We start from the raw sequence: 12,939 nt of genomic DNA, 5'->3' as shown, positions 1-12,939 counted from the left end.
TGGCTTTCTCTGGCAGATCCCCATTCAGGACCCTATCCTCGGGAGGGATTCGTGCGACTACTCTCCCTTAGGCAGTACGGCTAGTAAAGCGTGTCTAATCTGCAGGTATCTAAAATATTAGGTGCTTGCCAGCTCATATTCTGTTTCAATTTGGGTGAAGGGAACCATGTCACTCACCTTCCATAGGTCTCCCACTCTTGAAATACCTATTCGGTCCCAGCGGTCAAACCCGTTCATTTGAATCAAATTTCCCAGCAGATCGCTATTGCAAAGTGGTGTGGCCTGTGTGATCCTGCCCTCCCAACCCAAGTTCTTTGAGGCTGCTTTCCACACCTGCATCGCGTGACTCATGGGCCCCGTCTATCTTGGCTTTGCTGAGTTGGAGTACAATGCCCCCACAAAGCCATCCCCCGATAGGATCCATCTATCCATTTGTAAGCCAGGGTCTCCCTCCATCCTGTATGTACATTGGTTTATAGCAGCGAGTTGAGCTGCCCAATAATATTTTTTAATGTCCGGGAAACCAATTCCCCTGTCAAACCACCCTAGTGTGGGTGGTGATCCTTGGTGGCTTACTGTCCCATAGCAGGTCACGAAGAATACTGTTAATTTCCTGGAAGTATGCCGAATTGACCTGGTGCGGTGTATTCTGCAGTGAATATAAGAATCTCAGGGACGGACATCATTTTGAATAGGGCTGCACACCCCAGTAGGGTCAATGGGAGCGATTTCCAGTGTCGGATATCGCTCTTGAGCCGTTTCAATGGAAGCTGGAGGTTTTGTTCATCAAACGGAATGGTTCTTTAGTGACCCGGATCCCCAAGTATTTAAAGTCGTCCTGCGCTTCTGTAATCTTGAATTCCTGAGGAAGCAAAGGCATCGCCCCACTGAGGACATATAGTACTGATTTAGTCCAATTTATTTTATACCCGGCAAATTTGCCGAATGTGAGAAAGATATGCAATATCCGGTTTAGAAAGGCCGCTGGTGATACTAAGTATATCAAGATGTCATCAGCGTATAATAAAATGCGGTCTTCCCAGCCTTCCGTCCACTTGAGTCCTCAGACAATCGGGTCTCTCCGTATCCACATCGCCAGTGGCTCGAGAGTCAGGGCAAAAAGCAGTGGGGACAGGGGGCAACCCTGCCTAGTGCCTCTACTAAGCGCACAAGTGCAAGATTTCCTGTTATTGATGACGATTTGGGCCAGCTGTTCCTGATACAGAAGCCAAACCCATCCAGTATATTCCTGGCCCAGTCCCAGCTTTTTTAACACAGCAAATATGTAGGGCCATTCTATCTCATCGAGAGACACCACCACCGCATCCTCACTTATTGTCTTGGTGCGGCATAGCACCCCATGCATCCTACCTACGCAGGTTGAGAGAGGTGTTTCTTGCTGGCATGAAGCCCAAATGATCCGGGTGAACTAATTTTGTAATTACATTCAGCAATCGAGTGGCTAGGACCTTTGCTAATATCTTGGCTTCCCCATTGAGCAGTGAAATTGGTCTGTAGGAGGAGCACTTGTTCTTCGGCTTACCCTCCTTGTGGATAACCACTACCGTTACCAATCTCTGGCCTGTGGGAAGTCGACCCATTGTCTTACTCTCGTGGAACATGTTAGTTAGATAAGGGGCGATCTTTATCGAGGTTAGTTTATACAATTCAATGGACAGGCCGTTGGGGACTGTCACCTTGCCCCCGCTTAAATCTTGTATGGCCTTTCCCACCTCTGCACTAGTTATTTCCTGATCAAGGTCGTAGCGCTCTTCCTCAGTGAGTACCGGAAGTGAGATAGCTCTCAAGAAGGTGGTAGCCTCCTCCGCCATATGCGGTGACTGAGAGGTACAGTTTGATAGCATTGGCAGAAGGCATCAGCGATCTGTGGCGTAGTGAGTCTACCCCCCGGATCTGCCTCTATCTCGACCATGACTCTGTTAGCTTAGTCTCTTTGATATATCCAGGCCAGCAATATCCCGGCCTTGTCCCCGACATCGTAAATCCTGTTTAGTGCTGCTCTATACTGTGCCTTCGTTGCATCCGTGGCTAAATCAGTGTACCCACTAATTTTCAATTGCAGTGCCTGTTTTACCTCATCCGAGCCATCTTCCCGAAGGCTCCCCTCCATATGCACTATTTCTTTTTCCAGACGGACCAGTCCTACTCGTTTCTCCTTTTTTGACCCCACAATTTGAGCCAGAGCCACCACCTTGTAGGCCTCCCATAGTGTCAAAGACGGGTCTACTGAGCCCTCATTCTCTTGGAAATAGAGTTCCATGTTTCACGTAATTTTGTCTCTTATGTGGGGGATCTTAAGATACCACGGATTAATAGGAACTGATCTGCCTGCCGTGGGCTCACCCAACTCTAGACGGCAACAAATGGGCGAGTGATCTGAGATTCCCCTGGCTAAGTGGTGAACCTCCTTAATACTTGGCATCTGATTGGCCAGCGTTAAGATGAAAAGATATAGTCAATTCTGGACATACTACCGTGGGCCCCAGAGTAGTAGGTATACTGCTCCTCCACAGGGTGCAGCCCTCACTCAAGTGTCCACCAGACCCAGTGCCCCCAGAAAATTATGGATCTGCATCCGGGAGGGAGGCAATGCCCTCTGGGGCCAGCAATCCAAGGAATCAGACAATGGAATTGAAGTCGCCCCAATCACTAATCTGCCCTCTGGCAAGTCAAGAAGGAAACTCCCAAGATCTTTAAATGCCTGGACATGAAGACCCGGGGGCACATAGGCTGAAACCAGGTTCAACATGCCCCCCTCCCAAATCCCTGAGGTCGCTACAAATCTGCCCAGATTGTCTCTCCAAGTGTGGTCAATCATCATTTGGAAAGATTTCCTCTTCATGATCCCCACCACCCCTAGACCCAGACCCAAATGCAGAGGGTGCCACCAACTTAAACCCCCATCTAGACATTGCTTTACACGCATTACCTAGTAAGTGCGTTTCTTGTAATAGAATTACATCAGGGGAATGTTGCTTTATAAATTGAAGCACTACTCCCCGCTTGATCTAGTCCCCCAGCCCGTTTACATTCCAAGATAAAAATTTGAGCCCATGCTTAGATGTAGAGTCCATCGTTACCTAGGGTGTAGTTTTGCGGAAACAAGGGGAGCCTCTCACTGGGGCCACCGGCCTTTGCTGCAACCGCTACCCATTCCGCCCTGTCGTGAATTAATGCCACCTTGCTGAGGATGCTCAGTGAGTCGTCGCTAGTGTCACTGGTTTTGTCAATCTCGTCTTTACTGTATCGCAACTTAACAAAACTTCCCTCCCCCCCCTTCCTGGCACGAGAATTTGTTGTTGCCATACAATTGTCTCAGTCGTGTCAGGGTTCGACTCCCAAAAACATAAGTAACTTTACCCCCCTCCCTGCATAGCGGTATATCGGAACCTCCCGCCACCCCAAACTTGCAGATTGCCTATCCCCCACCCCTGGAACTTTAAGGTGCGTGTGCCCAACCTGACACCCGCTGACACCCGCTCAATGCAATTAATGACAGTTGCTGAAACCGTAACTTGATCTAACCATCAATTGCATCATTGTATAACACTTGGCAGTCCCATATCTACTATTTACTTCGCTAGTTCATGCTCTGACCTAGCGGATGTTCGAAGTAAAGAGTCTCGCTGTTTCTTAGCCCTGAGAGAACGGGGCTATAGGGCCCACAAGATTTCAACAGTTTATACTGACCAGTTTGCATTAGTCTCCTGAAGCCACTTCACGTTCTTCCTGTGGTGATCTTGCGTCTTGATCTCACTGCGATTGTTCTCGTCCATGCCGGTTGCCACGATTGTCCATCTTCCCGGCCTGCCGCCAACCGTCAAGTCAGTTCCAGGCCTCCTCGGGAATGGCGAAGAACCGGACCTTCCTTTCCGACTCCACTCTCAATTTGGCCTGGAAGAGCATTGCATACTTAACGTTCTTGTCCCACAGTGCTTTCTTGACTTCCAGAAAACTGCATCTCTGTCGTTGCACCTTAAGGGTGAAGTCCAGGAAGAAAGTCCCTCTACTGTTCTGGAATTCGATTGGTGGAGCTGTTTGAGACATTTGGAGGATAATGTCTCCATCTCTATAGTTACAAATTCTCGCAACTATAGGTCTCGGGGGCGGGGGCCCGGGTTTCAGTCTGCCACTTGGTACTCTGTGCGCTCTCTCGACCGTAAAGAATTTTGACAGGCTTATTGGTTTCAGGTAAGTCGTGACCAGGTCTTCAATGAAAAAGTCAGTCGCTGGATCTTCTGCGAGTTCCGGGACCCCAGTATGCAGACATTATTGCTCCGTGATCGCCCCTAGTATTCATCCAATTGCGCCTCCAACCTCCCACTCAGGGTCTGGAGGTCATCCACCCTCCGTTGAAGGGCAGCCGTGTCAACAACGAATAGAGCCTGTGGTCGACTCAACGTCTTTGAGTCTTGTATTCATGGCGCGCATATCTGTTCTGATCAGGGAGACTTTAGCCGATATGGAGTCAATCCTAGCCTCCAACGACGTTCTCACTGTCATTATAGCTGTCAGTATATCCTGCAAAGCCAGTTCCTTTGCCCCTTCTGGTGCCTGTTGCTTCTCGGAGGGTACTTCTCCTCCCTTTTGGGTGGAGCCAGGGCCCTTGCCCCAGGCAAACTTTTCCAGCTTGGCCTGCATTGAGGCCTTCGAGTTATGTCCCCCAGCCATGATTGGGCCATGCGGGCCCGAACATGAGTGGATGGATACCATTCAGGCGATACCTCTGTGTCGTGCGGGATAGCGGTGGTGGAGTGTGCTCACTGTCCTAGGGGACGTTAGTGTTATGTGAGCCGCCGGATCGTGCGCTGTAATGTGTGAGCAAGGCGAATTTTTACGCACCTGCGTCTGAGTTATTGTGGTATTGCATGTTTAGTTTGCGGTCATCAGAACGGAGAGCAGCACCGTGAGTTGTGCTCCAGCTCAGGTGTGTTTGTGGGGCAACTGGATGTACCTCAAGCCCACAGGCAAGCACGCCAGTCAATGGATCAGTCACCCCACTGTTTCATTACCAGTGCAATTTCACTTCTTCGCCGCTTCCAGGGTGGGGTAGGTGAGGATCTCCTTCGCTGTGGTCGCTGGGGGGCATATGGCACCTATCCCTTTGTTGGGGTGGCAGTTTTGAAGCTTGGCGACAAGGGATCTCCACCTCCTCAGTCATCCCCGGTGTCCCCGGTGTTTCAGAATTTGTCCCCGACTCACTCCAGCGCCTGCTGCACACCGCCTGCCCCCCAGCAAGGCAGGATCCTCAATGGCTGACTCCAATGTCCCAGGAAATACTCTCCACTACATGCAGTCAAGTCAGGCCGCAGTCGCTGCCTGGGAGGCAGGTGGGAGGCGCCCGCCACGCACTGCTTTATGACTCACCAGTCTGGGAGAGAGAGGCAGGTCTCAGTGTCCGGAGTGCACATCCCACCCGTTCCTGGCAGGTAGGCCCCAACAACGGTGGATTCAGCGCTTCTCCTCTGCCCAAGGACCGATCGCACCCAGGCCACTCACCTGATGTGCGCTCCGCCTACTGGGATCACTATATCCATGAGGTCGCGTTGGAGCCGGTCGTCGCTCCTCGCCTCTCCTTCACCGGGCTGTGTAGATTCAGTCACGGCAGGCCAAACAGGACATTCCACGCCGGAGAGCTGAGTGCGGTGCACAAGCAGGGCCCACTCGCTCCTCCTCCACCGCCGAGTTAGCTCCCGCAGGCTTGTTGCGTCGTCGGGTGGATCTTGGCCGGCCCGTAGTGAAATTGGCACTGTCATGGTTCAAAAGGATCCCGCTGGGATCAGGGACACGATTCTCCTATTTGCATCTCAGCCACCTCAAGTTGCGGCCATGTTGCTCAGTGGTTGGCCACACCCCGTAAGAAGATTTTCTTAGTACCACTGTTATGAGTTACAACTCAATAAATCCATATAAATCCTTGTGTTGTTTGAACGAAAATGTTTGTTATTTTGCCTGTGTAGTATTCTATGTAAGTTAGCATTGGCGGCACCATTTTAAGTTTAGTTGCCATTTTGGACCATGATCGAAACTAATCCTTTTCTCCTTCTGAAAAACGGCTACATTTTTTTCTCCAAGGTTGGGCCTTGCTTTGCTGATGAATACACTGTTCTTATTAGGGCATACCTTTCCCACTAAATAGAGGCTTTCTCCCACTAGTCTAGTGGCGGGCACTGACAGAGTGACCTTGGGTAGGAGATGGTGTGTGCCCGGCCCCAGGATCAAAACCTATCCTTCTGTACTTCTTTATTTAACTGCATCTGCCTGGAAAATTCCATTATGGGCGTGCGTTCAATTGTACATAATGTATCTCCATATTTGCTGATGTCAGTCCCTCTGCAGCAATCTTTAGAGACTGGGCAGACTGGGCTCCGCTCTAGTGTATCTGAATAAATATATTGGTTTGTATTCTCTACTGTCTGACCGAGACTTCATTTGTATGGAAGGCTGAGAGATAGTCGTGAGTGACCCGGGTGATCCTAATCGGGTCACTTTCTTTGGGGTAACCGCAGCAGCGTATTAATGGAAGTGTCAATAACATCTCATCAACTTAACTTAAAATACTGAAAAATAATGAAAGGTTACCTTGTTTTTTAGAATATTACATTCATGCCGAGTACCATCAAAACATAACTTCAGTGATGGATATTTTATATTGGGCTGCATTAGTACCACAATCTACCCCACTCCAATCCACCCAATCTACCTCACTCCACTCTAATCTACCCCACTCCACTCTACCCAAACCTACCACACCCCACTCCATTTTATCCAATCCACCCCACTCCACTCTATCACACTCCACTCTATCACACTCCACTCTATCACACTCCACTCAAATCTACCCCTGTCCACCCCAATCTAACCCACTCTGCAGTATTCCACCCCACTCCAATCTAGCCCAACCCAATCTACCCTATCCCAATCTACCTATCTTCCAACTACTCCACCCCACTCCTATCTACTCCACTCCACTCCACCCCACTGCAATCTAACCCACTACGATCTACCCTGACCCACCCAGCCCCACTCCAACCCACTCCACCACAAATGGCCCCACTCCAAACATCCCTCCTCAATCTCACCTTGCCCAATCGACCTCTCTCCATTCCAATCCACCCTACTCTACCCCACTCCACTCTAATCTACCCCACTCCGATCTACCCCACTACACTCTCCCCAGTCTATCTCACTCCACTCCAATCTTGACTCCACTCCACTCCAATCTATCCAACTCTACTCCACTCCAATCTACCCATTCTACCCCACTCCACACTACTTCAATCTACCACACTCCATTCCACTCTACCGAATATACCACACTCCACTAAACTTCATTCTACCACATGCCACCTGTCTATCCACCTCCAGTCCAGTCTAACCCACTCCAATCCACCTCACTCCATCCCACTCCAATATATCCTACCCTACTCCAATTTACCCCATCGAGTCCCCCACACCAATCTACTGCACTCCAATCTACCTCACCACACCTCAGTCTACCCTAAGCCACTCTAGCCAACTCCACTCCAGTCTACTCCACTCCAACCTACCCCAATCTACCCCACTCCTATCTATCTCACTCCAATTAACCCCACTCTATTTTAGTCTACCCCACTTCACTCCCATCTACCCAACCATAATCCACCCAATCTATCCCACTCCAATTTACACCACTCCGCCCTAATCTTTCCCACTCCACTCAAATCTACACCTCCCCACTCCTCTCCAGTCTACCCAATCCTTTCTTCCCCATCTACCTCACTCATCTCCAATTCATCCCAATATATCCCACTCCAATCTACCCCACTCCACTCCACCCCAATCTACCACACTTCACCCCAATCTACCACACTTCACCCCAATCTACCCCACTCCACCCCAATCTACCCCACTCCACCCCAATCTACCCCACTCCACCCCAATCTACTCCCACTCCATTCAACCCTTCTATAATCCACCCAGTCTACCCCACTCCACTCAGATCTACCAACTCCACTCTACCCCACTATACTCCAATCTACTCCACTTCACTCTTCCCAAATCTACCCTATCTACTCCAATCTACCCCAATTTATCCCAGTCCACTCTACCCTACTCCTGTGTACCCCCCTCAATTCCACTCCAATATAACCCACTCCTCCCCAATCTACCCCACTAGTCTACCCAACTCCCCCACTCCAATCTACCCCATTCAACTCTATCCTAATCTACCCCATCCAACTCTACCCCAATATACCACACCCTACCTACTTTTAGCCCTGCAGAACTGCAGCCACACTGGTGTATATAATGGCTAAAACACATTGCCAAAGCCAATAGCGCTCTTATAGGCGAGACCTATTGGCTTTGCCAATGCTTGTTAGTGTTGATTCATTTCCCTTATGTTACCACAAGCACGGCCTGCGTCAAACAAAAATGCATGCAGTCTCCCATACCTTGCAAAATACCAATTCCGTGTGTCTACACAAGTTCAAAACTGGCCTGATTTCCAAATGTGGGCCACTTTTTCAGCTGTGTAATTCTCTAATGGGGCCACTTTTATAGTGGTGCCCGAGCCAATTTTTTTGTCTCAGTCCCACCCTGGCTGCTATGATTCACCATCATACAGTGACCCTACTTCAGCTGACCATGATAAAAATGTGCTTAATGGGCAATATTTAATATTCTTGTTTTTTTTATCTGTTTAAACTACAACTTACCCCTCATGATTGGCACATGATTGGAAACCGAAAATGTCTTTGTTTAAAACAATTCGGGCTCCAGAGAGGAATTCTTGTATACAAATATAAATGGATGAAACATATATATTAACATGAACAGGGATTCGTGGTTTGTGATATTTTGAAACGTTACACTGGTGTAAATGAGGAATAGATTTGGTGTCACGCTGTGTGATGCATTGACTTTCTTAATGTAAATGTATTTCAAAAGGGGAATTTGTGCGATATAAAAGCGCCACAAATTTCGTGCTTTGTGAGATTTACCATGGTCCTTCACGAAGATAATGAAAACGTAATTTGCAAAAACTACTGGTATGCCTCTCGATAATATATTTGAGACCACTAGGGTAATACAGCTACTGAGTTATTTGATACACCACCAAATATGTGTACCATAACGCAGTGTGTGAATACTGCTTGAGCGGATATTATTAACTGGCACTACTTTTTATAGGCAGAGGATTGCAACAATCGATGCAAAATAGTCTTACAAGACGATGACTTCCCTGAGGCGGAGCAGCAGACAAAAAAACGCACTGGAACACAAACAATATGCATTTCTGAGTTGTGGTGTTCTATCAAAAGAATTCCAACCTGTTGAAAATGTGATTTCTACTTGAGTCGCAGCTCTCCCTGTTCTTCAGGTTTAAAAGTACTGATGTTAACATCCACGCGTTTTATAATCATGATCTAAAGACGGCCAATCCTTTCATGTTTCACAGTTATTTTCAGCGCCTCTTTAAGACTTTGCTTTGACAATATTAGTTGTTCCTCAAGAGGCTTTGACATGCATTCAAAAACAACAAAGAATTTCTGAAATATCTCTGCTACCTTATCTCAGACATAAAATGCATGGCCGAGTTCTGCAGACACTCTTTCGCACAATCCATCACTTCTGAGCATTGCATGTAAGTTAAGCAATGCACCCGTTCCTTCACCTGGATAGAAAATAAATGACTATAGATAAAATGACACTGGAGTGATCTGTTGCATTTAAAGGGACAGTGTCTTATTGACCCAATCGGCTCACCTGTAACTTAAAATTCTAGGTTCAGCTGCTCTATAGACTACCTCAACAGTCTTTTATTAAAAATGCCCTTTAAAATTCAAAAAGCTTTGAAGTAAAGAAATATCTCGAAGTTTCCATGGAAAGTTCATCGCATTTGATTCAATTCAGCTGCACTTAGATGCACCTTTTCAAATAATGGGAAAAAAAGAGTCGGCCCCAATCAATATTCTTGTTCAAACAGAATTCCAGGCACTGTGATGAATGTATATTTTGTACTTTCCCTTTGTACTGTGCAACTAAGAAGAAAGGTTACACTCGCTGCCCTAGTTATGAGTTTTAAAAGCAGCTGCTAACCAATGAAAATGTTCACAGCCTATTTAAAGGGTAGCAGTGTTTCATATTGTTTCCCCACGCATGCTTATTGATCTTCATTACACTCACCTAAATTAAGAACAAAATTCAACAGGCAAACAAGAAGCACAAGCTATGGTATATCACTGTTCTGAATATAATATGTGTGAGTTCGAGCTCTGCTCTGCCCTAGTTATACGAGATTTAATGCAACTACTAAGCATTGAAAACATTCACAGCGAATTTAAATCATACCTTTTTTTATTATTGGTTTACTATATACTCTTGTAGTTCCTGCATATGCCTAAACTGTAAACTTAATATAATCAATAGACAGACAGTAAGCAGCAGGCCATGGTCCATCACTTTTGAGTTTAATATGTTTGAGCTTGAACAAATGAAGGCATCTCGTAACTCAGCTAATTTTACATGCTGTACAGCTGGAGTATTTTATTTTTCTATTTTACTAGGATAGCCACATATTTTCCCCATCTTTTTGCCGTGATTAATATTTGCTGCAGTTGTAAAGTTTGGAGCTTGCTCGGCAAACATAGCCGTTAAAATGTGGGGTACCCTACCCCCCATATCCTTTTTGGGGCAGGGTGGAGTCCCAGAGGGACCATACCCCAGGGGCTAAACATTTTAAAAAATATTTATTTGAGGTTGCTGCAATTTCAGGGAACTCTTGCAGGAACCAGTAGGGCTCCCCTGCTCCTGTGAGTCTCATGATTGATTGATGGGAGGACAGGGGCCCTACTGGGTCCCGTAAGAGTCCTGTGGGATCAGCAAACCATTTTTAAAAAAGGTGTGTGAGTGTCTGTGGGGGTTGGACATGCAGCTAACCCATGATGCGCTCAGCCAAAAGCCCTGTATGCAGAGAGAGGCTGTTCAAAAGGGGTTTGGTTCATTCCCTGTGTCCAACCCAACGCCGTTCTCAGCCAAAGGTTGAATACGGTGCGAGGCTTGGTTGTCCGTAGGGGTTGGACACAGGGCATGGCCGCAGACCAGGCCATGCAACGAACCACACGTTGTGCACGGCGAAGGCCATGCACAGTGGTTGGTGGCCGTATGCTGGGGTTTGAGTTCAGGGCCTGATCACAGGCCAGGATGAACCATGTAGAGTTAAAGGCCTTACATTGCGGGATTTGCATAGATACATATGGTAAGAAAATATTACTTTGCTTTAAAAAAAAGTAGAAATTCACTGAAAAAAATAAAAGTTAAAGGGACGTTCTAGTTAGGTTAAAATATCAGTTTAAACATAACATTTTTAACTAAAAAAACACTAAAAAACACCAATTTTTTGAAGTAACTATAACTCACTCCCCTGCCATGCACTTATGACTTCTCATATTACATCACTTATGACCTGTTCTATGATGTCGTTGATAAAATCACTCATGACATCTGAAATGACATCATTGATGGCAACACTGTACATGGCAAGGGTGTGTGATATAGTTACTCAAAGTTAGTATAACAGATATTAAGTGTTTTCCCCCCTAACTATAACATCGCTTTAACCTTTTGTTGTTTTTCCAGTGTATGTATGTATATATATATTCAGTGAAAAAACCATAGGTTTCACACATGTTATAGTTAGCTGGACATTTTACTCGTAAAAAACCAATGAAATTGCCCCGTTATAGTTAGTTCAGCTAACTATAACTCGCGCGCCCGCAATGCACTGCTGATGACGTCACATATTACATCACTCATGACATGGTCAGTGACATCACTCATGACATCACTGATGACATCTCAAATGACATCACTGATGACCTCACTGATGACATCATCCAGTGAATGTGTGTTTTTCTGAAAATTAAATATGTTTTATATATGTATATCTCAAGGTCAATGGAAGAATAAATGGGTATATAAGTGTCTAAATGGATGATTTGTTTTTGAAAAATTGATTGTGTAACTGACTGATTAAGTGTATCTCTCACTTTGTGTATAAGTGGCTGCATGGGTTGGTGAGTAGCTACATGGGTGTCTATATAGGTTATTAGTTGTTTTTTGAGTATCAGTCTGAGTGTCTGTATGGTACGGTGGGGGGTATTACGTAGTGCATAGATGCATGAATGAGTGACTCACTGTTTGTATGTGTTGAAGACAGCATGTGTGCAGGACTGTATGGGTGGATGAGTGTGTGTATGGGTGTGTTAGTGAGTGAATGACTGTCTCAATAGTGTCTTCAGGAGTAACTACATATGTTTTAAACTAGTATATGTGACTATTGGTGTATATATGTGAGTATATGTGAGAGGGAGAGATTGAAAGAGTTCCTGTATGAATAAGTATGTGTTTCTATAAGTGATTGTTTAAAAGACTAAGTATGTGTAAGTTTCCGTAGAAGTAAGTATGGTGGTGTGTGTATTACTGTATATGCAAGTAAATGTATGTTTTATTCTTTATTAGCATGAGTGACTATGTGTGTGAGTAACTCTATGGATGAGTGGCATTGTGTAACAGGATGTATAGATGTATGAGTACATATGATGAGTGAGTACATGTATGAGTGACTGTATAGGACTGTTGGTGAATGAGTGGATGTGTATGTGGATCTTAGAATTACTGAAGAGGTTGTTGTAACTGGTATTGGTATGTCCATTGTTTTGAAATTTTTAGTCTCTATTTTTGAATGTGTGTATCAAAGCTTATATTAAGGTGAGAGGAGGTCTGCCACTCTATCACAAGGATGATGTCATTTGAGATGTCATCAGTGATGTCATTTGAGATGTCATCAGTGATGTCATGAGTGATGTCACTGACCATGTCATGAGTGATGTAATATGTGACGTCATCAGCAGTGCATTGCGGGCGCGCGAGTTA

Source organism: Triturus cristatus, chromosome 3_2, assembly GCF_964204655.1.
Source record: "Triturus cristatus chromosome 3_2, aTriCri1.1, whole genome shotgun sequence".
NCBI lineage: Eukaryota > Metazoa > Chordata > Amphibia > Caudata > Salamandridae > Triturus > Triturus cristatus.
Note: the sequence above shows the minus strand (reverse complement) of the source record.